We start from the raw sequence: 25837 nt of genomic DNA, 5'->3' as shown, positions 1-25837 counted from the left end.
TCACAATTTCCTTCACACACTTCTGCAGCGAAGTGATTTGAGAGCCAGCACCTGCAGCAGCGTGTTGGCTGCAGCTGGGCAGCACCAAGCGGCCGAGGAAGGGCCAGCTGGAGCAACTGCAGAATTAAGGTCATCATTTAAAAGAAGATGGGGAACAGGCTACCTCTTTTTTCCTCTTCACTAGGAGCATGAGCTGTGCACTGATGCTGCTGTTGGTGGGGGCCTTAGTCCTGCTCACGCCATAAGTGGAGGTGGCACTTCTGGAGTCAGTTGGTGCTGCAAGCAAGGGTGGCCTCTTCCAGAAATATGCAGAATGGCAAAGGACAATGAAAGGTATCGTGTGCTGGTGAAGGCAGCTGGGGCAGCACTAACAGAGAGTAGGTGAGTGTACAGGAAGAGGCACTGGGTAGTGCTTTCTGCCCTAATTGCTTGTTGTGGTAGCTGTGCCCCCTTACTCCATGTGTGGTCGATACCCTAGCTGTTAAGGCCATCTGCCCACAGTTATTTTACTGCAGCCTGGCCAGATCACATCAACTAATTGTACTTATGGGTTTGGGGATGTTGCCTCTTCCTTTCTGAACAGCTGGAGAGTGCTCTGCCAAGGGCTGCTTGTGCTTGCCTCTGGCCACTGAGGTCTCTGCTGGTTGGCTGCATTTCTTTCCCTTGTTAGATTTTCCCCCTTCCTACAGTGTGTTGTTGGACCTTCTTTTCTCCCTGAATTCTAACACTTTCTTCTTGACTATCTGCCCAAACTAAATTTAGACAACCACCAAGTTACTGGCTCCTTATTTCAGTGTTAATTGGCATTTGACCAGATACTCCAAAGTTATGCTGCATAATAAGGGATGAGTTCATGATTTAGAACACTAATTTTTAATTCTAAAATCAAAACAGTTCTTGTTTACACTAACGTGGCTTCAGACAAGGAAACTGGGGTTCTGGAAGGACTGTGGTGGGAAAGCTTTGGAGTCCCCCCTCTCCCAGCACTTTATAGTTTTTTTTTTTTTATATAAAACTTATTCTAGCTGTTGTACATATTTTTTTTTTCTTCACAATGTTATTCAATACACAAATACAAGGGTGTCATAGTATTTATATAACCATTTATTAGCTTTGGACTGTTTGCGTCATCACCTGCCCCCTGCACTTTCCTTGAAAATGTTGTGGAAGACTGCTCCAGGTGGGCAGAAATACCTTTCCTTCCCTCCCAACCATCATATAGGTCACTGTAACCTTTTAGCTAAGAGCATTGTACTTATTATGCAGTTCACTTCTGTCGGGTAAACTTCTTAGGTTCGTGTTTTTCTTGCTTACATTTCTGTAAATTTGAAATGACTCAATAGGCTCAACAATCCATTCCTGTTTAATGGAAAGTCAACTCAATTTTCCTCTTTCTACGAAGTGGTTGGGTCTCCAAGGCACACAGAAAAGACCATGTAATGATCTTGTATATCTGAAGCTTGACTTCACTGAGTTCTTCTGTAGCACTACAGATCCCTATAAAAAATACTGCACACTAATACTGTGTAAAAAAAAGGTACTTCTATCCCGCTTTACTTTTAACTAGCTAGTATTAGAAACTAATATTTATAGAGTTTTTACATAAAATTTTGTGTTGGTGGCTATCATGAAAGCATTGTCCAAAATCATGTAATTTGCCTGCAACAGGTTTTGTGGCTTTTACATTAATGAACCCCTATTCTTGCCATTACTACCAAGCTCATATCTATCTTTTGTACCTGATTTTCTACTGCTCAGGCTGTTCTTATTTGCCCCAGTCCGAGTCTGAGCAATTTTGTCACTTTTCAGTAAGTACTGAAGAATATTGCACTGTACACAGACTTCTCTCTCCCCTATGCTCATAGGGGAGAGAAATCTCTCCCTGTCTGTTTCTTTTATGTAAGCATGCAATTTTACCAGCAGTGAACTACCCTTTCTGGCATTTTACTGATCTCAGGAAATGGCCTCTATTTTATGAAAATCTGTAAAATGTATCCATAAATAATTTTATCTTGATATTCTGATATTTCCAACAACTGATGACTGGATAATGATGTTCAATCACTTACTGGTCTGCAGTCTGCACATTCATCCTATTTGATCTGTGTGAAAAATGTGTAAGAGTACCATAGGTAGAGCTTTTTTGTGGAAGTAAGTGGCATCTCAGAAGTATTTACGTCTTGTTTTTTCCTCTCTAGTCAAAATTCTACACAAAAAAAAACTAAATACAGATGCCAAAGCATTTTGAGAGCAACTGGAAATACAATGCAAGGTGATGTAGAAAAGATGGAGCATAAATAAAAATATGAATGTGAATGTATTTTCAGTAATTGATAATTTACACGACAAATTACACTTGAAAATGTAATGCATTTACTTTCAGAAGGTCTTTGTTTTCTTAAATCCTAACCCAGAGTACTTTCCAATTCTTTGTATTTAATTCCTGCAATTTAAGTCTACCTCTTAATCTCTTTGGGCACTGGAACAGGCTCCCCAGGGAAGTGCCTGCTGGAGTTCAAGAAGTGTTTAGACAACGCTCTCAGACAGTCTGATTTTTTTCGGTGGTCCTTTGGGGGCCCAGAAGTTAGAGTCTGATTCTTGTGGGCCCCTTCCAACTTGGGATTTTCTGGTTCTCCCATTGTAACCCTCAGCATTGTCTTGTGCCCTTCTCTATATTGCTCTCAGGTGTTCTGTCTACCCTGCAGGAAACCATGACATGAATGTTTTGCAGGATGCATGCACAAAACTCTGCACAAAACCAACAGCAGTTCTTCAGCATACAAACATCTTTTGCTGCTTGTGGAAAACTTGCATACAAATGGCCATACCTCCAGTTTAGAAAGACTACTTTTCACCCCATTTTAAAGTAATCACTTAACATATAATTTCTTAAATGGTGGTTTTTTGCTTAACTTATCCTTCATCTTCAGATTTTTTCCATGACCCATGTTGACAGAGCTGTGACAAACCTGGTCTGAATTCAGCTTTGATCCTACTTTGAAGAGCAGGTTGGACTATAAATCAACTAAGGTTTCCCAGCCTGAATCATCAGTCTGATAGGTATAAAATTTTGGTCCAAAATAAAATAATCAGTTGGCCATAACATATTAAGCCAGTTAAATTAAATTTTAATCTACATACTGACTACTGAGCTAGAAAGCTATCAGAGGAAACAAAGCTTTAGCAAAATGCTTTGAGCATGAAATGTTTCAATTAAATCACTTGGACAAACTCTCAGCAGATTGAGGACAGACCTATTGGCAGCCCAGATGGGTTCAGCCCAGGATCTGCCTTCAGAGGTCTCTGAACTTCTGCCTACACAGGGAAGTTCTGAGGCACCACCAGGATGAGCAATGCAGTGCAATGGTGTGTGTTTGGGGTTGAATAGAGTCCACAGCTCCTTTGTACTTCCACCTGGCTACTTTTATATAATGCACTCAACGTGTGTTATCTGAGATTTCTTGCCTTGCCCTAATTATGGGATTGTCCTTGTCCTCTGGTAATAGCCCTGTAAAACAGACTCACCCTATGGAACAGACACCGAAGATGAGATGATTGGTAGCTAAAGCAGAGACTGCTTTCAGGAATGAAGTGCTCTTTATCAGCTGAGTCAAAACCAAGCTATGTACCACAGATTCAGTATCTCTGGAAGGGGTCTCTCCAGCTGTGCTCCTTTGACCTGAGATCCTATTTTGCTTTCAGTTTACACAGCAGAAGCAACAGGAAGCATGAGCTAGGCTGGATAGTAGCAGTAATGTTAAAGAAAAGAAAGGGTAAGCCTGCAAAAATCAAAATGGGTCACATTTAACAGAGCCCTAAATATGCGGTGATGAGGACAATGTGGAGCTTAATGGAGCAGAGAGCTGACACTTTGTATTGAAGGTTCAAGCTATGCCTACTTAGAAAGAACAATAGACTTAAAAACAAGCATGGAATGAACAGCAAGAAATAAAGACAAAAGTAAGGACATGAAGTTTAAAGCACCTCTGGCACTAGAATGTGCTGAGCTGGGTGGCCTGTAATTAGTATAAATAAATAGTACGAATGAAAGCTGGTTATGGCAAAACAAAATATTTGGTTAATGCTAGTTCTCCATCATGGGAACAGTGGTGAAGCTGTTGATGAGATGTAATTTCATGGGGTTGGACTTCGAGGCATCACAGACAAAGCTTTGAGAGGCAACCCATTACCATCCTTTAAAAATATCTTGAGTAAAGACCATTAGTTACATGTGTGAGGCTTGTAAAAGCTTGAGCTCAGTTTGGAGCAATGGGCCTATTATGGAACACATCATGGACCACCTCATGAATAGGGAGGCTCGATATAAATCCAGAGCTTAAAGACTGAAACTTTGCACATGTCCTACAAAATGGCAGTGTCCAATTCAATACTTTTGTGCTTCTTTGAAAATGGAAGCAAAGTTGGAACAAACAGCAGCTAAAATTAACACAAGTTCCAACTCCTTCGCCTGTGGCTGCTGATTCCTGTTTCTAAGGAAACAGACAATAAGCTGGTGTAAAAAGGCATCTGAAATACTCTATTTGAAGTCTAATACTATTGGGCTGTGCTCCGTAGGCTTTATGGTAGACTCTTCTCTGCTTTGTGACAAACTTTCCAATTGAGATAACTGGAGTTTCCTTTGTAGTGCTGAAATTGTGTATTAAACAATTTTTGCCACATTTTAATTGTCTTTCAAGCATATCTTGAGGACTGCTTCTGGTCTGGTTTATTGTTGCCTTATTATAATCTTTTTTTGGGTCAAAAATCAATCAGCTGTGGAGCAGGAGAGCTCACAGACTTTGTTTTAGCACTCCATTCCTCCTCTAAGCATGAACTTCCCACCTTCCTCAAGCCCTGGTCCCAGCCTGAAACTCAGAGGGGTGGTGGATGCTCATCAGTGCTGGCCAGCTTGGTCTTGTCTAGCTTGAGTCTCTGTCCAGGGAGGATTAGGATGTCTTGCTCTCCTTCCAAGCAGCTCATTGTGCTTGTCCACTTGCTAAAAGGTTGACAGAGACTTTTGGCCGTGTGTTTTAGCCTGGGCCATCAGGAAAATTCAATTACTTGGGCAACCACTATCTTACAGGGCAGGATACCAAGTGTTTTGTCATGTGGGAGCTTTTGCTGGAGGAGAGTGGAATTTGTCATCTCCACACAGATGGTTTCATTTGCATTCAAGTTTCAAAAGACTGCAGGGCCAATACAAGCAGATTTCAGAGCAGAATTTCAAGTGGGATTTCAAGCAGGTTGCAGAGCACAGGATGCGACGGGGAAATGAAATGGGGGAAGAGGAGAGGAGAGCTTCATCCAGTATGGAGTACATATGGTTAGAGAAGAGGCAGTATAGCTGGAGCTGTTTCCACTCTTATTTCTTCTGCCTCCGCCTCCCTTTACCTTCACCCTTGTTAACAAATTTAATGATCGTAGGCTGAGGGATAATTTTGCACATATACTTGTTAAGAAAATGTAAAAGCAATGTAGTTGTTTCTTTAGTGTTTCCATTTCAAATCATTCCCTTCTGCCCCATGTCAGTGCTGCACATCCCCTTCTCACCCTCTGGTTTTATTCAGGCTTTAATCTATCATTGTTTCTCTGTAACTGTAAAAATGTCTTTCATTTCCCCCTTTCCCTGTTCCTTGCTGTTTTTCATCCAGGCTGTGTTCTCTTCCTCTGAACTTTTATCTGCGTTCTCCCTTCCTCTCTCTGCTCCCGTCTCCCACACTTCTGGTATTTATTCATTGTGCTGCTGTCTCTGCTCGCACACATTTTCCTGCCTCCCTCCAAAAATGACACATTTATGAATCAACATAAAAACTTGTTCCAGCTACTCTTCCAAAAAACAGTGCCATGCAGGCGGTGCCTTCTCTCCAGCCACTCTCCCTCAGTACCAAGTCTCCTGCTGACGGTGGCTGATACTTATTTGTTCCTATGGATTGTCTAGGCAATAGCTATGTCTCTTTCTCCTCAGATTCTGCTGTAAAATGCAAAGGTATAATTATCGGGTACACACTCCTCCTATTACTAGTCATTTGTTTCCTGCTAGTTGGCAGCTTGTTCCCGAGGCACCATCATTTTGCATTTTTCTTTAAAAACAGACAACTTGGATTCACTAGAACTGCATTTAAGACATAACATTGCAGTCTTATTACTCTTACCTCTTAATCCTAGTGTCTCCTCCACTTCTGCATCTAATGCTAATTCCTCTGTTTCATTTAAGCTCTTCAGGGCAAAATCCAGGTTTTGTTCTACATATACTTAGATTGCTCTAGACCTCATAAAGACTTTGGGTATTAAAATGATCTCTAGAGCAGGTCTTTGGGGGGCAGGGCCCCAGTCACCATACCTTATATTACATCGTATAATCTGCATTGATCTGCCCCTTTCCTACCATCAGAATCTCTCCTGCTTTTACCTGTGCTTACAGCTGAAAATGGAGTGCAGGCAAACTCCATCCTACCCTAATGCTGTGCGTGAGCTATGCCTTCTTTCCACGGAAGGCATCTATCTCAAAGGAGGAATGCACCTCTTCATGTCATTTCATCTAGAACATCAAGGTGGAGTAGTGAGGAAAATCAGCTTTATCCTTGATTTTTCTTGGGAGTCCTTGAGGGTTAACACTGAACTTTTACTATATTTTAATGTGGGAGGGATTTTTAATGTGGTTGTTTTGCATGAGTATACTTCAAAGGAACAGCACAGAAAATATTCTGAACTATGACTAAGAACCAGTGATCAGCAGAATAATCTCCATCTGTTTTGCAAAATCAGTTCTTATGCAGTTGGCCAATAGAAGTATTTCCAAATGAAATGGAAGCATCAAACAAACACATCTGTGATTTAGAACCTCTCAGTAGCTGGTTCATATGTGAAACAAATAATGATCAGAAAGGACATCTGTTACTGCTTTCAACAGGCAAGAAGCCTAGATTTGCAAGCACCTTGTTTTGACATTAACTGGTGTATGAGGAGACTAATTTTTCCGTGAAAAGGTTATTAAAGTACCTAGAAATGGTAGAAGAATTTGGAATAGCCACAAAGGTAAAACTAATTTAAGTAAAATACAGCAAATATGTACAAATGGTATGTTGTTTCCCTCTGCCTGTTTTATTACTCCAGATTTATGATGCCCATTCCTGGAGGCACATTTTCAAAAGCAAATGATAAAGATTCCAGACCTGATCCAGTGAAGATGTGAGTGCATCACTGATGTGCAAGCTCAAAACCAGGGCTTAATAGGTCCTTTCTAAATGCTTGCCTGATGTTTATACCACCTAAAACTTGCTACTTGGTTGTTTGTTTTTTTTTAAACAAAAAAAATCCAAATGTGCCTGTAGTTCTTTACGCCTAAATACGTGCTTGCTCAGGTGTGAACCCAGACATTGAATTCTGTACTAACCAGACCCTGTATCCCCCAGGATGTGAGACAGAGAGACCTGTTCTGAAGAGGGAGAGAAGGGAGATCCCCATGCAGGTGTGGGTTTGCTTCAGGAGCTGAGCAGACAGCTCCTGTGTGTGCAAGCTGAGGCCTCCCCTGCGGGAGGCAGTTACAGGAGCTTTCCTATGGCTTGGGATGGAGCGGACATGGCAGGGAGGACATAAAAATAGGGGACTTCTTATAGCACTACCTTATTGAGGCACCTGGTGGATAAGCTGTTGCTATCCCATGTGGCTGCCCTAGGAAGCCCATGCCAGATGTCCCTCTGTGCTGGTCCAGGGATAGCCTGCTCTCGTTCTTGGTGCCATGAGGACCTACTGGTCTATTCCTCTTTAAGCCTTCAGCAACACAAAATCTTTGCTAAAGTTTGTCTTGTGTCTGACTGCATAGTCTCACAGTAGCATTTTCTTCTCCTTTTCTCTCAGAAAATATTATTCTCATTAACGGGGCTGTCAAAACATTGCTTTGCCTGTTTATGCGTGCTGCTGCTAAGCAGTTCTTGGTAAGTTTGTCCTCGGCATTTCTGTGTTTCTTCAGATGTTGAGTTGCATGGTTCTGGGCCTTGAGAAGTCTTAAAAACAAAATAAGGCACACACTCCTCCTCCCCCCTCCCCCCCCCAAAAAATAAACAAAAAACTCCACTCAATTCATAACCAACAAACAGAAACCTGAGCTGAATGATACAGTTTTAAGCAGTGAGGCATCAGGCTTTTCCTGTCCTTGGCAGAGCTCAGGACCCTTAATGATGTTCGCTGTCATCCATGTCGCTGGCTGTGCCTGACCCTGCCGCGGCACCCCTGTGCCTCTGGATGACCCCCTCGTGCCTGAAGTTCTGTGTGCTTGAAATCCTGTTTCACTTCACATCAGGTATGTGGGATTTGTGCAGTGATGGCTCCTGCAGCACTCCATCAGCTGGAAGTTACCAGTATGCCTGGTTTGTCCAAAATGCACATGTGAAGGGTAAAGTTTGGGCCCAACTGAAGTCCAGTGTGGTTTTGGCACACAAGTGAACAGAAAGTTGTTGAAGTAAAACTGCAAGCAGCTTGATGTGGAGCTGAACAGAGGTGTGTGCATGTTCGTGGGGTCAGGACTCAGCTGCAAGCACCTGCCTCGGAGACTGCAGCCTGTGGGGAGCTGGTGCTTCTGCAGAGAAGGGCAGCAGTGTCCGTGAGTGAGCTGCAATTCCAAGGTATGTGGCTGAACAAGTGGTCTGAAAGCATCTGCTTAGCTGCTGCTTAGAGCCAGCAGAGCTAAACTGCAGAGATGTCTTGATTTATTTTTGCTTCCTTCCCTGAGCTCTTGAGGGTGCCCCTCAAATAAAGGGACCCAGCAGCGAGGTCCTTACCCAGCAGGCTTGGCCATTAAGCATCCTCAAAATGTATTCCACCAAAAGCTGCAAGATCAGACCTAGAAAACATGAGCAGAGGGGAAGCTATGTTGTTTGTTTTCCTTCGCTTCTTCCTCCTCATTGCAAAACAGTTTGGTGTGAAATTGCTAAAATGAAATATGGTGGAACAGCCCTCGTGTCTCTTCTGCCTGAGTGCTTTCAGCCTGTCACCTGCTCCCCTGGGGGCTGCCGTGCTTCCTGCCCACGGGCTGCATGGGGAAGGGACCCCCTGTGCCCCCCTGGAGGCCTCCAGGTCCCTGGGGCTGGGCAGGAACAACAGAGGGGGATGTGACAGCAGCACGGGCAGTGGTGGCTCTGCTCCAGTTACACATAAGATACATTAACCATCCTGGAAAAAAGGTGGTTAACAGCTTTGCTCAGTATTGGGGAATATGTTTAAAGTTGATTCTTAACGAGAGGCACTTTCTGGCACCTAAATGTACTGAAGAAATGCGGTCCCAGATGATTTGTCTGCCCTTTCCTTCTTAATAAATGAATCTTATGCTGAAATAAAACACCCTGTGCTAGGGGAAGATAGGTGTAGCCTCTGCATTCCCTGTAGAGAAATGATCTTACTCCTTGTGATTGTTTCTTAGATTCTACCATGAGCTTTAAGCTCTCTAAAACCCAAAACTTCATGTTTGCAGGGGCTGCAGAGCCTGTGCCTGTTGGAGCACTCCAGGTGGAGCTGCCTTGGGGTGTCCCCTGGGCTGCGGGCTGAGCTGCTGCTCGGTTTTCCTGGGTATTTAACTGGACTGGGAACTGTGCTTATCTCTTGCTCATGAGTTTTACTGCTAAAGGCTATAAAATAAGTCTTCACTGAAGTGAAGCCAAATGTCTTGCAGATTTTGTAACCCCCACGAGTGTGGATGTTGCAAGTCTGTTGGTAATTTCAAGTTCTTTACTTGCTGTCATTGCTCTGGAGAGCACACAGACCTCTCTGGAGTTCAAGTCTGAGCATATTCAATAAGAGTGACAATGGAAATAAAACTGCTAAATCATGACATAAGGTAGTAAATTTCTTATTTTTGAACATTTGTATAAGGTTAGTTTATATTAATTTATGGTCTACATCTGCCATACTTCACTTTTGCCACTGTCAAGAGATACACAGCATATTCTGATCTTTGCATGCTAGCACAATATAAAATGTCAAGAGACGAAAGAATAGAGCTTGAATTTCTTTGTACGATCACTTGATAGTCATGCTGCTTTTTTTTTTAAAAAAAAAAAAAGTTTCCTTCCCTGTTAATGATACAGCACATCAGCAGCCTGGAATCCACTGGGGTTCAAAGCAGAACTGTAGCTCTGCCACTTTCTCCTACTAAGTTACACCCAGTTTTGGGATGGCTGCAGATGTCTAATGGCAGCTTTCTGGTGTCACTGGTGTTGTCATGTTATTAGCAGGCAGATGTGGGATTGCTGCAGTGGGGAAGATGTTGGCTGGCAATTGCCAGTTCCCAAAGTGTTGCACGTGATCCTATACGGCTCTGATCCTACATGGCTCCAGCCTGGGGAGTGCAGACCTACCACATCTATGCTAACTTGCATGGGGCCTCTCACTCTCAGCTGCTACATGCAGTTTTTGGTCTGATGCAGCAACAGTTCCTATCTGCAGAAATATGAAAGGGTTCTGAATGTTTTTTTTTATCTGGAACAGAAATGTAATTTCAAGCATGTACTTGTGAAACTAGAAAAGTGGAGGAAAGAAAAGTGAGACTGTAAAATGGGCTGGGGACTGGGGAATTAGCTCCTGTGTCCAAAATGTGGATCTTGGTCCTATATTTAAAGTGGGAAAAGTAAGGACTGGGGTAATGGAGACTTTTACCCAGATCTTTCACAATGCTAGTGCTGTAAACAGCACACTCCTGGTAAAATCTGCCTCCATTAAAGTAATTAAGGAGACTTTCACATGTCAAAGGATCTGCTACTCAGTTCAAACTCTTGTATCTTTTCTTTTTAGGGATATATTTTCCTCTTGTTGCTGATAAGGATAGTGACAAGAGCAATACTATCAGTCTTGTCTAAGTGCTACTTTTCTGCAACAGATTTTCAATGTTCTGGCATATTGAAGGAAACACCAGTATGGAAACACCTGTTTCCCCCAGAGATGCCATGTCTGCCCGTATCCCTTCAGGGATGTTGTATCTTCACGGCTGGCACCCAAGAGGGGAGTGGTTGTGAGAAGTCTGAGTTTGCAGGATGGAATTAAAAATTCCCTTTGATCAGTTCAGCTCCTTGGAAATTACTATAGAGAAACATTATTTCCAAAATAGCGTTATTGCAGCAGCACAACTCTGCGTCGTGTCTGGATATGAAGGATGGCTGTTGGCAGTGCTGTTTAGAAGATCACATCAGTGTGTTGCTCTGGTTCCCATTCATTCATATCTATTAGTACTGGGGTTATAACATAAATAAATCATAGCACTCCACCAAGCTGCAATAAACATATTACCCAAGCAGAAACGAGAACAGTGGGGTGGGCCATTACTGAAGATAAATGGCCAAGTTCTACTGTTAAGTGCTCAGGCTCCTGAAGCACAAGGGTGTTTTCCCAGTAAACACTGAAAGGTAAAATTAAAGTCTTTTCAAAGTCTAATAAAACTTAATACTTTTGTATTATAAAGAATATTCTAAAGAATTCTTTTATTCTCACAAGTTCTTAGAATTTATGGTGGGACTAGTACTGAAACCATCTCTTTTGGCATCTTTATTTCCCAGGTTCCAGGATCTGTTTGCAGGTACTGTGAATTTAATATCAGTTTCAACTTTTAGCCAGTAGACTCCAAGCAGTCATGGTTAAAGTGTTGCTGGCTACAAAATAAATGTATATTATGTCTGGGGTAAGAAGGAAGAGCGGCAGCACGTTTTTATTGAAGCCTTTGGCAAAAACAATCTTAGTGCTGCTGCTAACTTTTGCCTACAGATGAAAGCCACGAGTTAAGCAGTGCTTGAAACCTGAGCCAGCCCACCCACCAGGGAGCTGGAGTCCTGCTGAGCCCAGAATAGGGATGTGCTGGGATGCAGGCACAGCCTGTAATTCACGTTAGCACAGCCCATCGGATGCTAATTCAACCATTCTGCTCTGCTGATCGCATCACTCTGGGACAGTGGTTTTGCAGCATGGCCACCCTGTTTGCAGTGGATTAACTTCAGCTGGGTGGCTGGAGGTGATTGTTTAAGTGAAAAATGAAAAAAAAGGAAAAGGCTCAAGCTTCTCAGGTAAGATAGGATTTACTCTCCTGGATGAGGATACCAAGTAAGTTATGCCTGTGCGTGGATGTGTGCTTCAGGTAAGCCACAGCTCTAGGATCTCTCCCTGAAATGCAGCAGCAGTGCACCATACAGTAATCACACGATTACAGTCATAAAAAGGAGGTTGGGGGAAAGGCTTGAAAGAAAGTGGCAGTGACAGACTGTGACTAAATGCTGTTAGTGCTCCTGCTGCATGTGTGTGCAAAGCCTATTTGAAACAGAGGAGACAAAAGTGAGGTATCTCAGGTCTGGTCTTAAAAAATCAAGCCCAACAAACAAGATAACATTCTACCAAACTAACCCTTTGGGAACAACAAAACAAAAAAAGCTTTAGCCTTTCAACAAATAGATCAATATTGCTGAGAACTGAAGAAACCAAAGTATCCCTAACATCTGCAGGAGTCGTGCAGTGTGCCCACCCAGCTGTGTTGCATACCTGCAGTGAGCTGGTGATTATAGAGTCACTCGGGTTGGAAAAGCCCTCCAAGATCCTCTAGTCCAGCCTTTAGCCTAGTACTGACAAGTCCATCCCTAAACCATGCTACCAAGTTCTACATCTGTGTTTCCTGAAGAGCCCCAGGGATGGTGGCTCTATCGCTTCCCTGGGCAGCCTGTTCCAGTGCCTCACAATCCTCTCAGTAAAGAAATTTCTCCTAATGCCCAGCATAAACCTCCCCTGGTGCAAGCTGGGGCAATTTCTCATCTTATCACTTGGGTATTGCTCGGTGGGTGGGTGTGGGCTGGTGCTGGGCTGGCTGTGGAGCTCCCAGTTGGGGCTGCTGGTGGTGGGGCTGCTGCCCCCATGGGGACTGGCTCCATGGGATGTGGAGCACAAAAGAAAATCACTGCATTTCATGTCAGGTGTTTTGTGACATCCTAACGTAGCTAAATCTCTCACTGTGGATACCAGGAGATGAACCAGAAATGGCTTTGCAGAGGAAAAAGGCGTCCTCTGAGCTGCTGCTTGGGCATGGCCAGCTAAGGCTGGCAGTGGCTGTGACTTCACACCTCATCCAATCCGCACTGAAAAATAGAGGCCTTCTGGAGGTCATTACGAAGTAATGTTCCTGTTGTGGTGGGGAAATAGACCTTTGACTAATGTGGCATTTCTTTCTACATTTAAGTCACAGAAAGGTCCCCTTCCTGAAAGGTTGCTCAAGAGAAGTCAAAATATTGTTCCTCTTTCCTGTAAATAAACGCTGTAGCTTTTGACAGCCTTCATGGATCTAACTTTAAATTTATTCTTTGTATATGCAGTTTATCAAAAGGGGTTAGAAACATCATTTTAGAACAGTGCTTTGTTGCTCTCTGAAAACACGACGTGTAAATAATATTTCCTCAAGCGTTTAATTTATACTTTGGCTTTTGAATCAGACTTTTGAAACCTATCTCTGTGTTTTTAATATACATTCATCTGACTGACCTGAGTTACCTGCTCCTGGCGAGGCTTTCTTTGTCTGAGGCTGCCGAAACTTGTGATGGGTGCAGGAGAAGTTTCTCGGTGGCAGAGTGGGGCTGTGCCCCTTCTCCAGTGCCATGCTCCCTGCTGACAGGGCAGGGGTTGCTCAAGCTGGGTCTTCTGGTCAAAGTCTACCTTAAATATTCCTCTGGTTCTCAAAGTGGTTGAACACACTGCTGCGAGCCACAGCAGGGCACAGGGCTCCATGCACTGACAGTGGAAAAGCCAGTAAGCTCAGTGACTCACGAGCAACTTTGGTATTAAGTGTACTTCTCCGTTAATTTCTGTCTCCTTTTTTGACACCCAAATAACGTTAAAAAATGTTTATTCGTTTCCTTCCCAAGGGCTGGATGGAACCCCTGAGCCTGGGGCAGCCAGGGGGATGTGGGAACAGCAAGGTGCATGGGGCTCGCTGGGGTCCCCCCAACTGCTGCCATCAGGACATGCTGCTGGGACATGTCCACGTGTTGGATCAAGGGAGATGTATAGATTTTTTTTTTTTCAAATTAATCTAGTGGGAGTTGATCTTTTATTTTGTACATTAATCTAGCAGATGCTAACATCTTCATTACGGACCTTAGGCACTAGAGATGGCAAGGATATTTCAAGACTGGGTTTTCACATTATCTGGGAAAGTATATTTTTTTGTGAAAATATAGCCAAAAGCAAAAAGGCACCAAAACATTTGAGTGGTACTATCCCAAGCATTTGATGTGACAAGGGTTTTAGAGTCAAATTTTGGCTTTGCTCTTTTATTTGTTATTTTTTTCCCCTAAAGCAGGTAAGTGAGAGAGCTCCCAGTGTGTACAAGTTCTCCAGCCCCTGAGGGGTTAGGTGCCTGTGTACTTTAACAGCTCTATAGGAATGTGGTTTGAATGATGAGATATATGGATTGTTTTTCATCTTAAATTAGCTATTAAGTGGTGTCTGGCTTCTGTGGATGAAAAAACAAAAAACAGCACAGAGGGAGATTGACCCATCCTTTTTTTCCCACTGGCTGTGCACCCAAGCAGTGTCTGGAAACCCCCATCAGATTTTTCTCTTTCTCTCTGTAACACCTAAAGAGAAACAAACGAACAAAACAAAGCTTGATAACAGAAGCAATGAAACAATTTATTTTGAAAATTGGAGGCTCTGGCAGCAGGCTGAATGTCTCTGCACAGGCTCGGCCTCGTGCCCAGCCAGGTACCTCGTGTTTTTCTCGGGGTGTAGCAGCCGCTGCCTGGCCTTCAGCTGGGCGTGCAGGTGGCACAGGGCTCCCGATGGCATCGGCGTGCTCCTGTGCCCTCCCTGTGCCCCTGCCTGGCAAGGTGGCCAGAAATAACAGGGGCAGAAATAACTGCTTTTCTACTATAAATCTCAAGTCACTAGTGGGGGGAAAAAAATAAGGACTTAAAAATGAAGGCTAGATCTTCCAGGTGCTTTCACTCTCAGCACATCTCAAGGCAGCTTCTTGCAAAACTCTCTCTCTCTTCTCTTTGTTATTCAACGTCTTGGTAGTATTTCTTCTGTGAAGTTTATTTTCTGCAGTGTTACTAACAGCTTGTAGTCTTGTGGCTCTGTGGGACGGGAGTTTACCCACCCCTTGCAGGCATTCACTTTTATTTACTCTGTCAGAAGCACATTTGGGCTTTACACTTGGAAAGTAAGCATTAACAGGCCTGTGTTTCAAGGAGGTGCTGCACTGGTGTTATATGAATTTAATTATTTTTTTTTCTCACCTCCTATGATTGTAAATCTATGTGTGCTTTTACCTTAATTTTATCTTAAATGAATGAAAAAGAGGCTTGGTCTATTGAAATGAGACTGTTTTAAATACAGTACCCAACAGTGTAAGGGCTCCCTTACCCCACAGCACGCAGGCTCTGCAGCAAACACTGCTGCGGACGTGACATAACTAATTGCAGGGTGCTGCCGGAGTGGCACCATCATCTCTAGTGATTCCAACCAGCTGCTCTCACTTAGGCAAAGTTCTCATTTCAGCTTTAAAACAAGAACCCCAGGACTTACTCTTTTTCCTCCATGGAAGGACTCCCCCTCCCCATGCAGGACGGCATCCCACCGCTGTCCCCTTTCCTTCTCCAGCTCCCGCACCCTGCAAGGCATCACCCTGCAGGGAATGGGGCTGGCAGGCAAGGGTGAGCTGCCTCTGCTCCTTGGCACCAATCCTGCTGGGGATTTGGTCCCATGGTCCGGAGCCTTTGGGCCTGCGTTGGCTTCAGTCCATCGATGAGGTGTTGATGTTGCTGCTATCAGCAGAACAGCTGTAGCTTGGGTTTATACGAGGTAAGGACAATATTTTTTTTGATAATCTCAAATTGTACTTGCCAAATAAGTAATGCCTCAGATAATTCAGTCCAGGATAAATTTTTTTGTATAGGCATACAGATAGGGTGCAGAGAGGTGTTGGCAGCTGCAGTGAAGGGCAGCATCCCTCACACCGCCCCATTCCCATACCCCTGTGGCTGGGCTCCAGAGCCACAGCTCAGCCCCCCCAGCTGAAATCAACCTGTTGCTATACCTTTTTGTTTGTTTTTGTCTCCTTGCTAGAGTGGAATCAAACTTTGGGGTTTTATTTGTTTGTTTGTTTAGCGAGGGAAGAAATAAAAACACACCCAATATATTTCTGCCATAAACTTGCAACCTGCCAGTAGTAACTGGCTGGTGGGACTCAGATAAAGCTTTTCAGGGGTTTGCTTTCTCTCACGTGTTTACAGCATCTCCATTTCACAGAACGAAATTGAAATAAGTGCAAATAAGTGGTGAAGCACTTAAAAAAAAAAAAAAAAAAGGCAATGAGGTTATGAGGTCAGCACAATAAGGTGTATCTGTTGCTAATTTGATACAGAAGCGAGGTGACTATTGCTGAAACGTGATGCTGGAGAGCAGCCACATAGCTCGCTGGGTCCCAGAAGAACACCGGTGAGTTATTTCTATGGATTCAAACACAACTCTGGTCTGTGCTGTCCCAGCTGACATCCCCAGGTAGGAGAGCAGGAAATCGATAACTCCTGCTGCTCTCTCGCATTTATTGCGGCTCCGTTACTGGTGGGAGATTTTCTCATTGTTTTCTTTTGATCACCTGGTGTCGATGTTCCTGGAAGTTTTGATGTTCCATTAATATTGACAACTTTATTTTTTTTCCCTTTGCATTTTCCCTGCTGCCTACTTGAGAGGTTACATTGGCTTTTCAGCATCTGTGTCTTCCCATCTGGCTCAGTGAACCTTGGGCAGCACAGCTGTTAGCAGAGCAAACAGGTATTTGGGGGTTCGGCGCTTACTGATGGCCAATTTTTCAGTTAGTTGAGCTCTGCGTCCATCCTGTGTAACTGCAATTACTCCAGTTTTTTAACACCCCATCTATTTTGTTAATGAGAAATTATTTTCTTCCTATCTAAACCCACCTTTTCATTTTACTGCTGGTTAAGAAAGTGCAGGCAGTGCAGGCTCTCTGACACAAGCATCGGGTGACACCATGGCATTGAGCATCAGCTGTTATTATAGTGCTATCTGGGGATCAGGGCGTTTTAACAGCATAAGGCGGTATTTTATTTGGCCTGAAGAATCTTTGGTACTGCAGTGGAGTGAGAAGAAATAGCAGTTTAAGTTGGCACATTTGCTTGATAGCAAGAGGTGAGAGCAGCTGGCACAGGCCAAAGGCTGGGACTACTCGGAGTAAAGAAATGTTGGTGAAATTCTGTCTTTAATGTGTAAAAGGGTATTTCAAAGGCATGAAAGTGCATACTCACATGCCTTGGAAATAACATCTCAAGTTTGACAAACTTTGGGGTGAGGAGAGGGGAAATATTCCAAACATATTGAAAGACAACACTTGTTATCAGTATCAGCCTGAAGTCAGGGCTGGCTTGCTTTCCTGAGATTTTTTTTCCTTCTCTTAAGAGAAAAAGATACAGAAACTCAAGTGGCATTTGGCCAGCTCAACTGACAGCTGTCTTCATTTGTATCTGGGCTGTTTTTATCTCAGACCAAATAAAGTGCTATAAACAAATTATATGCTGAATTTTGGAAGCTCACTCCAGAGCACCCCTGTGCTGCTGATGGGACGGGGCCTTGGCTGGGTCCCATGCTCCCCAGCTCCAGGTATGCACAGCGGGTGGCACTTGGGGGCTACCTGGAGTCACCTTGGTGATATGGCTGTAACGTGTCTGGGAACCCATCTGTTCCTGCTATCTGACAACTTTTTTAGTGTTTGTCTCACCGCTCCATGACTAATTGGGTTATGTTCTGGAATTTTTCTGTGCTCTGTTTTCTAGTGTTATTTTTAATATGATGTCAATATTTTAAAAGAATTCAGAAAACATTTACTTTAACAAGCTGCTCTGTGAAGTTCCTCAAGCAGTAGCAGCACTTGTAGTACACTTCTGGGGTGTTTTCCCCCAAAACCCTGTCACTAGTTTGCATGGGCCAAATGTATTTATGAAGGACAGTAGTCACAAAAGGACTGAACAAAGCTGAGCCCTTATGGCCATGTAGGTCCTTCCAAAATTCTTGCTGCACGTGTAAATGTGCAAGAAACAAAACGCAGCCAGAGCATCTCCCCTGTAACATCTCCTCACCTTGTTTTCCAAGCGAGCAGGTTCACTGCGGGAGTAAAATCCCTGCTGATGCAAAAAGTCCCCGAGTGTCTCTTATTTGGGGCCCAATTAGGGAGGAATTGCAGAGCACTTTCACCTGGCCTGTTAATATGCTTCTCTGATTTCTGACTTATGAGCAAAATGTACTTCATTATAGGTGCTCTTTTGCTTACCTTCCAACATCAACTCCTTTCTCAGTCTTTTTTTCATTTGTTGATGTGTTACACACAAGATGCAGAATAGCTCTTGGGCAACTCCTTAATGTAGGCAAGCCTTGAATGCATGAAACCTTGTTATCCAAGTTGTGGGTAATCTGAAATTCATATGTTTCCCCCGAATCCAAAATTCATATAGAAATTAAATGTAATCCCAAGCGCTGGTTATCTGAGTCCTTCAGACATCCCTCAAGACATACAACTAATCAGGATCACTGGTATGCAGCGTTTAAGCATCCTAATTTTATTCAGTCAGGAAAAATATCATTTAATAATAAAAACCATAGCATGGTAAGTCAGCTGGATCCTTTTAGCAGGCTTTAACGTTCTCATTTTCTTCTTAGCATTTGCCATTAGGATCAGTGAAAAGGATTTGACTTATGCTCTTCTACATACCCCTCTTTGGCAAAGAGTGGCAAAATCAAATCTGTAGGTTTAAAAATCAGATCTACCGTTACATTTTCAGGAAGACCTACCATTTTGACAAGGATTTTGTAGTTGTTTTTTTAGAAGCTGATGGCAATATGTATTAGCAAGTACACATTATTCAAAGCTTAGCTTTGTTGAATGACAGCTCATTTCACAGTTTACTGAAACTTTGTGTACATCTTTTTAACGCCAAGGAGGCGAAAGTAGGCGGGGAGGACAGCACTGGCAGAGCTGCAGAGCAGGCGGGAAGCTGCGTGCTCCCAGAGAACCCTGGCAGGAAAACACTTGTGGAAAGGGAACGTGCCTCTGCAGTGCTTGTGCTGCTGATGGGGGCTGCCGAGCCCCAGCCCCCTAACCAGCCCACGCAGACTGGCCAGTGCCCACTCATATAAGCAGAGGAAAAGGCACCAAATACTCTCATTTTTACCCTATAGATAGAAATGGCTGTGAGGTTTCTGGTGTGTGTGTGCTTACACAGCCCAGAAGGGCCACATCCCACCTTTCCATCCCCATGAGCTATTTCTCACGTGCTCCAGCAGTGAACGTGCCTTTCCTTTTATTTGGCAGTGTGTTATGATTTCCATGAAAGCCTCTGCAGTGACGAAGTTCTATCTTTTGGTTTCTTTGTTTGTTTATTTTGGTTTAGTATTCTCAGCTCGAGTCACATTAACATAATTTTCCAATCTTTTCTACCAGATTTAGTCTGTGACAGACTTGTATATTAGCAGCTCGTCGGGAAGGATGGTGCAGATGCAGAATTTAAGAAGTCTGTTATTGTCCTAGACCAAGCGACTTGCGGATATGTTCTGGTTTCTCTTTCTGCCATCTCTTTCACTTCTCTAACTCAATATTTTTGTTAAGAGAATATACTGGTACTTTGTGCTCTGCTGGAATTGCTGTTTTTATTAGAGGCATCGGAAAGCCATCACTGTGTTGTATTTTCTCCCATCATGCCTGGACGCTTTAACTCTCGAGCCTTAGTAATTCATCTAGACACGTGGATCCTGCATGCCACCAAGCACTCTACGTACTGCACAGTGGTGCTCTTCAGCACGTTATTTAATCCAATTTTTATTCTATATATTTGGAATGCAGTGATATGAAGCAAAGAGCTGAATATCAGAATAACTTGCATTAAAGTTCAAGGGCCTGTGGATAAGTTGAAGTTCTTATCAGTCTGTGTTTTGTTGTCATTTCTATAATGATAATACTTAAATGGGCTGATTATACATTCTCAAATATAGAAATGTACAATTTCCTGCATGACACTGAGTGAGGGATTTGACCTATTTAAGTCTCAGAAGGAAATAAAGAAAATCTGCATAAGAATTGTCTCCTAACATTGAAGACACACAGACTTGCAAAAATTGCTTCTGACTTCAGCTGTTTCTGCATGTCCTCATAGCATCAGGACACCTTGGGCAGCTGAGAGCACCAGTACAGCACTTAAAGGAGTGAAAACCCACAGCCAGATCCGCACTTTCCAGACCCATCTGAAATCCATTTATTTATTTATTTATCTGCAGGGAGCTCCGTGGAGCCAAACCTCTCTTCCCAGAGCTGTTGCTGAAGATAATTGGGTTCTGTGCAGGCTTCTGTCCACCTGCTGCCAGGGGGCCATGTCTCAGGCCGTGACAAAGGGTATGTTAAATGCAGAGACTCTGTCAGGGGAAAAATCTGTGTCCCTTCAGGCAGAATAAGGATTCCTCCACCACAGAGGTTTGGTTTCGGTGGGGTTGGAGCAATGTGCATTGTTACCCCCCTCCTGCTCCCTCTTTGAATGGTACCGGTGCACCGCCTTCATTTTCCATTGATTTTTGTTTGGTTGGTTGGTTTTGCTTGATAATTTCCACAGGGAAAGAAAAATGGAATTTTGTGTGGCAGATTTTGGCGAGGGGAAAAAAAAAAAAAAGGAAAAAATGATTCATAGTCAAGCTGATATTTCATTATTATTTTTCAAGCTCCTGAACAGAAAACTCATGTATTTGCATAACTCTTCAGCTACTACTGTGACAGAAGCACAGGAAGATGGCAAATCTCCAACGCTTGCATGTTGTGGTCTGCGTTCAGATTTTTGTCATCATTCTAAGGAAAGCTGAGTTTCTCAGCACTTACTAGAAAATTTGTGTGGAGTACTGCTGGGTTGGAAAGATGTACGTGAACATTTGTGTGGTGGAGATAACTTAATCACGTACAGGGTGGAGTCTGTTTATAAATGACATGGGGGAGAGTTTGAAATCGTGTGTGTGAGCAGATGGTTAAACCGGACACCAACTGTTACTCTCTTTTGCTGTTTACTGCAGAAAACAGAATGGTTTAAAAGGCACGTTCTCGTGAAACAATGGAAAAATTAATCCTGGATGAGAAGTTATCCTACTAAGAAGAAATGCACCTATTGAAAGTGCCACGACTCCTGGAGATGCAGAGGAGAGCCTTGCTGTGTGCTGGGGCCGCTGTGCACACCTCTGCCAGGAGAAGAGGAGCTGGGCAGGCTCCGAGGGGTGCTGCCGCCCTCCTGAATGCCTCTGCACAACCCCCGGGGGCTTTTGGACGAAGCCCGCAAAAGCACAGTTATTTAACCCAATGTATTGCTGCAATACTTGAAGACGCACACCCCGTTTGGGCTGTCCTGGTGTGTGCAGGTGTGTAAGTAGTTGTGCAAAGCCTGCTGCACTCAGGGGCTGATGGCAGCACCTGTGGGACGGGGGAAGGAAATCTGCAGCGACTGCTTCCTAGATGGATAAATGTCACTGGGTACATTTGCCTTGCACCAGGAAACATTGTTCTGCCATGCACCTAAGCAGCATTTATAATATCACGATTATAATTTTTAAGTGGGCTTTTTTACACGCTGGAAGTATAGATTAAAGACTACTGCATAATTTTCATGGTGCGTTGTAGCTTTCCCTTCTTTCAAAATGCAGAACAAAACTGCTTTGGAAACAGCAAACACCAGCTGAAGGTTCGCATGGTTACACAACCTAATTATAAACATTCAGCGAGCTCCAAAAGCACAGCGGAGTAAATAAATGTATCACACAGCTGAAGAATGCATCCCTTATTGTCAGATATTTAACAGTTTTGAAAGTAATTAAAAGCAAAGTATCCGTTTGAGTCTGCAATTTAGCAGAAGTTTAAATTTTATTTCATAAATTGGAACGTAGCTGAGGATAACCCCCTATGCAAACAATGGCAATGAATACTCAGATTTCTGGAGTTGGAAAATGAGCAATTTCTGTTGAAATGATAAACATAATGATTTATTTTCATTCATCTTATAAAATGAAAGGCTACACACATTAAAGAAATGGCATCTCTTGTTCTGTTGTCGCAGGTTATTATACAGGGGACTGCGATGGGGACTGGACTGCAGGCTGTGGCTCCTTCAGCACAGGGAGCGAATGGACCTGTTAGTTCATTAGCAGCATCTCCCCGCTCTGTTGTTTGGTTTGAGAAACCAAAGTCCATTTTACTGCTGAATTTTATGTGATGCTGGAGGAGGTATTCTTGAGATAAACAGTATTATCCACCAGAGACTGATATGAGATGATAAAAGCCATTTTATTTACGGTATTTTCAGCTATCTTGTCAGTGTAATGTATAGCATCTTGGGAAAATGCTGGATTTATTTTAACCTTGCTCTGAGAAGTGGATTTGCTGTATACCTGTCCACTGAGCCACAGCTCTCGTCTGCTGATTTTTGATGCTGTGATTTACGTTCAGCTTTCTGGGTCACAATAGCTGTGGCAACATACTGCATATTACGCCTCTCCTAGAAGTATAACCATGAAGGCAACGTCTCTTATTTTAGCACTAACAAGTGCATTTACTTCACATTGCCTCGGGAAGGGCAGAGGACATTTACACCTTGCCTACGTAAGGGCCGGTTCCTGCAGCTGCCCGTGCCCTGCAGCCACTGGCTCTGCCACCGTGCTTGCAGGGCAAAGCACATCATGCTAAGAAGGGCCAACTCTTATACCCAACCCACCACCATCAAAAAAAGTAGCCACTACATGATAGCAACTGCCCTGCCCTGAAAATGAGTCCATCACATTTTTAGGCAACTTTTCCCTCTGAGGGAAGCCCATTTTTTCATCTTGCCCAGCCAGGTGTTTGGGCTCTGTTTTTAATTCCAGAGTGTGCTGAGCAGAAGCTCACAATGGTGAGATTGGCAGCCCTGCTGCAGACCTTCGCCTGGCCAGTACTGAGTACTGTCAGCAGGAGCCTCACATCATTTATGGTGTTCGTGGTGATGACGGGGATATCACAGCTTTGGGTCTGAAGAGAGATTGGGTGTGCGCTCTTCCTGCCAGTGGAGCTCTGTCTGGAAGGGATTTCATCCCAGAACGATGCCCAAGAATGGACCAAAAATGACTGCTGGTGTGGGAGGTCAGTGCTGGCTTTGCTGGTGACTTTTTGTGGGTTTTCCTTTCTGGTTTGCTGTTCATGAGCAATTTGTGCCTCTCAGAGACAGTATTGGCATAGCAGCACACCAACCTAACTCTGCCTTTTAACAGCAAAGAAATAGTAAGCACAGCTTAAAAGGATGACTGCTTAATCATAAAAAACTGCCTCCAAACATTGAATTCAACGTGGTTCCATTTGTACCAAACTCAAGAAAGAAATGTATTATTCAGGTGCAATGAGGCCTCCTATCAAGACATCTCCTCACTTGCTCTCCGGATCCTCTCTCGTCCCTGACCTTTTCCATTTGTTTTCAGAGTTGATGTTGCTTTCAGTGAATGGATTTTAACTGCTGCCTTTTGAGGTTCAGCAGAGTTCTGTAGAGATAAAATTTGAAAGTCTGAAAAATTAAAAGTCTTACCAGAAGAGAAGCAACCTGGAGACAAAAACAACAGACTGTTTTTATAAACCATTTTGTCACTGTGTAGACTGTTCTGGTTTAAACCTTCTCACGTGCTAATGTAAGCTGAACTGATTCAGAATAACAATCTGCAGGTGTTTTGTTCACTTACTGTGTGATATGGTGTTGACATTAAAGGCTATTCAGACTATATCTAATATATGAGGACATGTTTTGTCTTTTGCCCCTGATACAACACCATAAATTCTCAATTATTTAGCTCTGAATTTTTTATATTTTAGATTTTTTTCATTAAATCTTTGTTTAGAAACATCTGCAGTTTCTGTGAGAGAGCCCCTGATATCATCCTTATTGAATCAAAGAAATGATTTAAATCTAAATACATGTATATTTAGTGAGATATCACTCGAGTTGGCTGTGGCCAGAGCACGGCAGTGCTGGAAGCACGGCGCATTTGGTGGTTGAGCTGCCTGCGCTGACCCCTGAACGATCACCCCGTTTTGCATTTCCCCTGTACCAACACACCGCTGCTGTGCTTCTCCTCTGATGTGTGACCTCGATGTAACGGGTGCTGCATCCTGCCCGCAGCTTCCAGAACTGGAGTCCTCGCTCTTCCTCCCTCCTTACCCACACAGCTGGGTTGTGCTGAGTCCTCCAGCCCTGCAGGCAGCCTGGGCATGGGGCTGCCAGCTGGAGGGCCCTGGTGAAACACCACTTCATGTGGCAGCACGGCTCGTGGTTGAAAGGTGAGACCCTAAGCAAACACATGTCCACGTGGGGTGGAGGAAATCAGCCAACTGGATTCAGCTGGACTTTTGAACCCTGTCCCAAAATTTGTTTTTCTTTCTCCTGTCCCCTTGTCTCTGTAAAGCCTTTCTTTACTTTGCCCAGAGAAGCTGTGGGTGCCCCATCTCTGGAGGTGCCCAAGGCCAGGCTGGGGGGCTTTGGGCAATGTGGTCTGGTGGGAGGTGTCCCTGCCCATGGCAGGGATTTGGAATTGGATGGTCTTTAAGGTCCCTTCCAACCCAGACCAGTCTGTGATTCTGTGATTTAAAAACTAAAATACAATAGGTTTTTGAGATGCAATTTGGTACATGCTGGGTTTACCTTAGGAGACAATATTCAAATGCTGGAAGAAATAAAGGCAAAGGCTGTGGTTAATTTAACTGGTCAGGCAGGCCGCAGCTTCATCCCCAGCCCCTCTCCGTGCCGGCGTGCTGTGTTGTGCAGCAGTGCAGGGGCTGCTCCCCTGCCTCGTGAAATCGTGCTGAGGGAGCGTGCTTCTGGGAGCGCTCTCACAGCGCTCGGAAATCCTGTTCGTCTCAATGTCCACCAAAATGTTTGCTTTCTGCCTGGTATTCCAGTATGTACATACAGAAACTGCAGGGCAAATTGAATTTCCAAAATAGTTTGCTTGTTTTCTGTGATTATTAGCAACATCCCAACAAGTTTTCTGGTTTATTTACTGGACATCTGCTGTGCGTTTCCCTGCTTTCTCTGGGCTACTCAACTTTGTTTTCTTATAGCTTGAGATGCTTACAGAAAGACTACCCTTACAGGTTTTGTTGTTGGGTCTTCGCAAATCTTTGAAGGATTATGTAGACTATATTTTATTACTGCGTAACAGAACTTACATCCTGCTGGAGTTATTCTGATGTTGCCACGTTGAGCGTCACTGCAACATTTAGAATTATTTACTAACTTACTATTTACCTCACTGCATTGACCTAATTTTGTACAGGCTTCTCATTAGAGGAAGTCCTGTGCTTTTGCACTTTTCCTCTCTTTGCAGCATTTCTTTAACCAGTCATTGCAATGCACGAAATACATACACACAGCATGTTCTAAAGGGTGTGCATTTTGCCATGGGGCAGCGTGATTGATCTGGCTATCTGGTCCCACCCCCCAGACAGAGCTATTCTCTCTGCCTTGCAAGAGAAATAATAAAGAAAAAATCGAATTAAGGATTTCAATGCAAAGAAGTTTGCCTCTGGATCCCAGCACTTAAAGGGAATGCATCCATCCTGAATTATACAGGAACGCACAAGAAAGCTGGTAAGCTGGAAAATCCAGTCAAACACACAGCAATGCTAACCATCAGACCCCAAGGATTTTATCATCATGGTCTTGCTTACTGATGATCTGTTAAAAGGGATTTATTTGGTAATGATTTACGTTACATCCTAAACATAATCTCTGTGATTCGCCTTGGAGAGCCTTGCAAAAGTTTGCTGATGAGT

General features: G+C 43.6%; 1 long non-coding RNA gene across 1 annotated transcript; it reads left to right on the top strand.

Annotated features, from left to right (window-relative positions):
* The first annotated feature begins 181 nt into the window (after positions 1–181).
* Positions 182–23794, top strand: LOC137859840 (uncharacterized). The gene is made up of 4 exons (XR_011098597.1): positions 182–381; positions 20299–20413; positions 21076–21414; positions 22107–23794. It is a non-coding gene; the product is annotated as an uncharacterized lncRNA (long non-coding RNA).
* The last annotated feature ends 2043 nt before the right edge of the window (positions 23795–25837 follow it).

This window comes from Anas acuta, chromosome 7 (assembly GCF_963932015.1).
Source record: "Anas acuta chromosome 7, bAnaAcu1.1, whole genome shotgun sequence".
NCBI lineage: Eukaryota > Metazoa > Chordata > Aves > Anseriformes > Anatidae > Anas > Anas acuta.
Note: the sequence above shows the minus strand (reverse complement) of the source record. Positions and strands in the feature narration are given on the sequence as shown.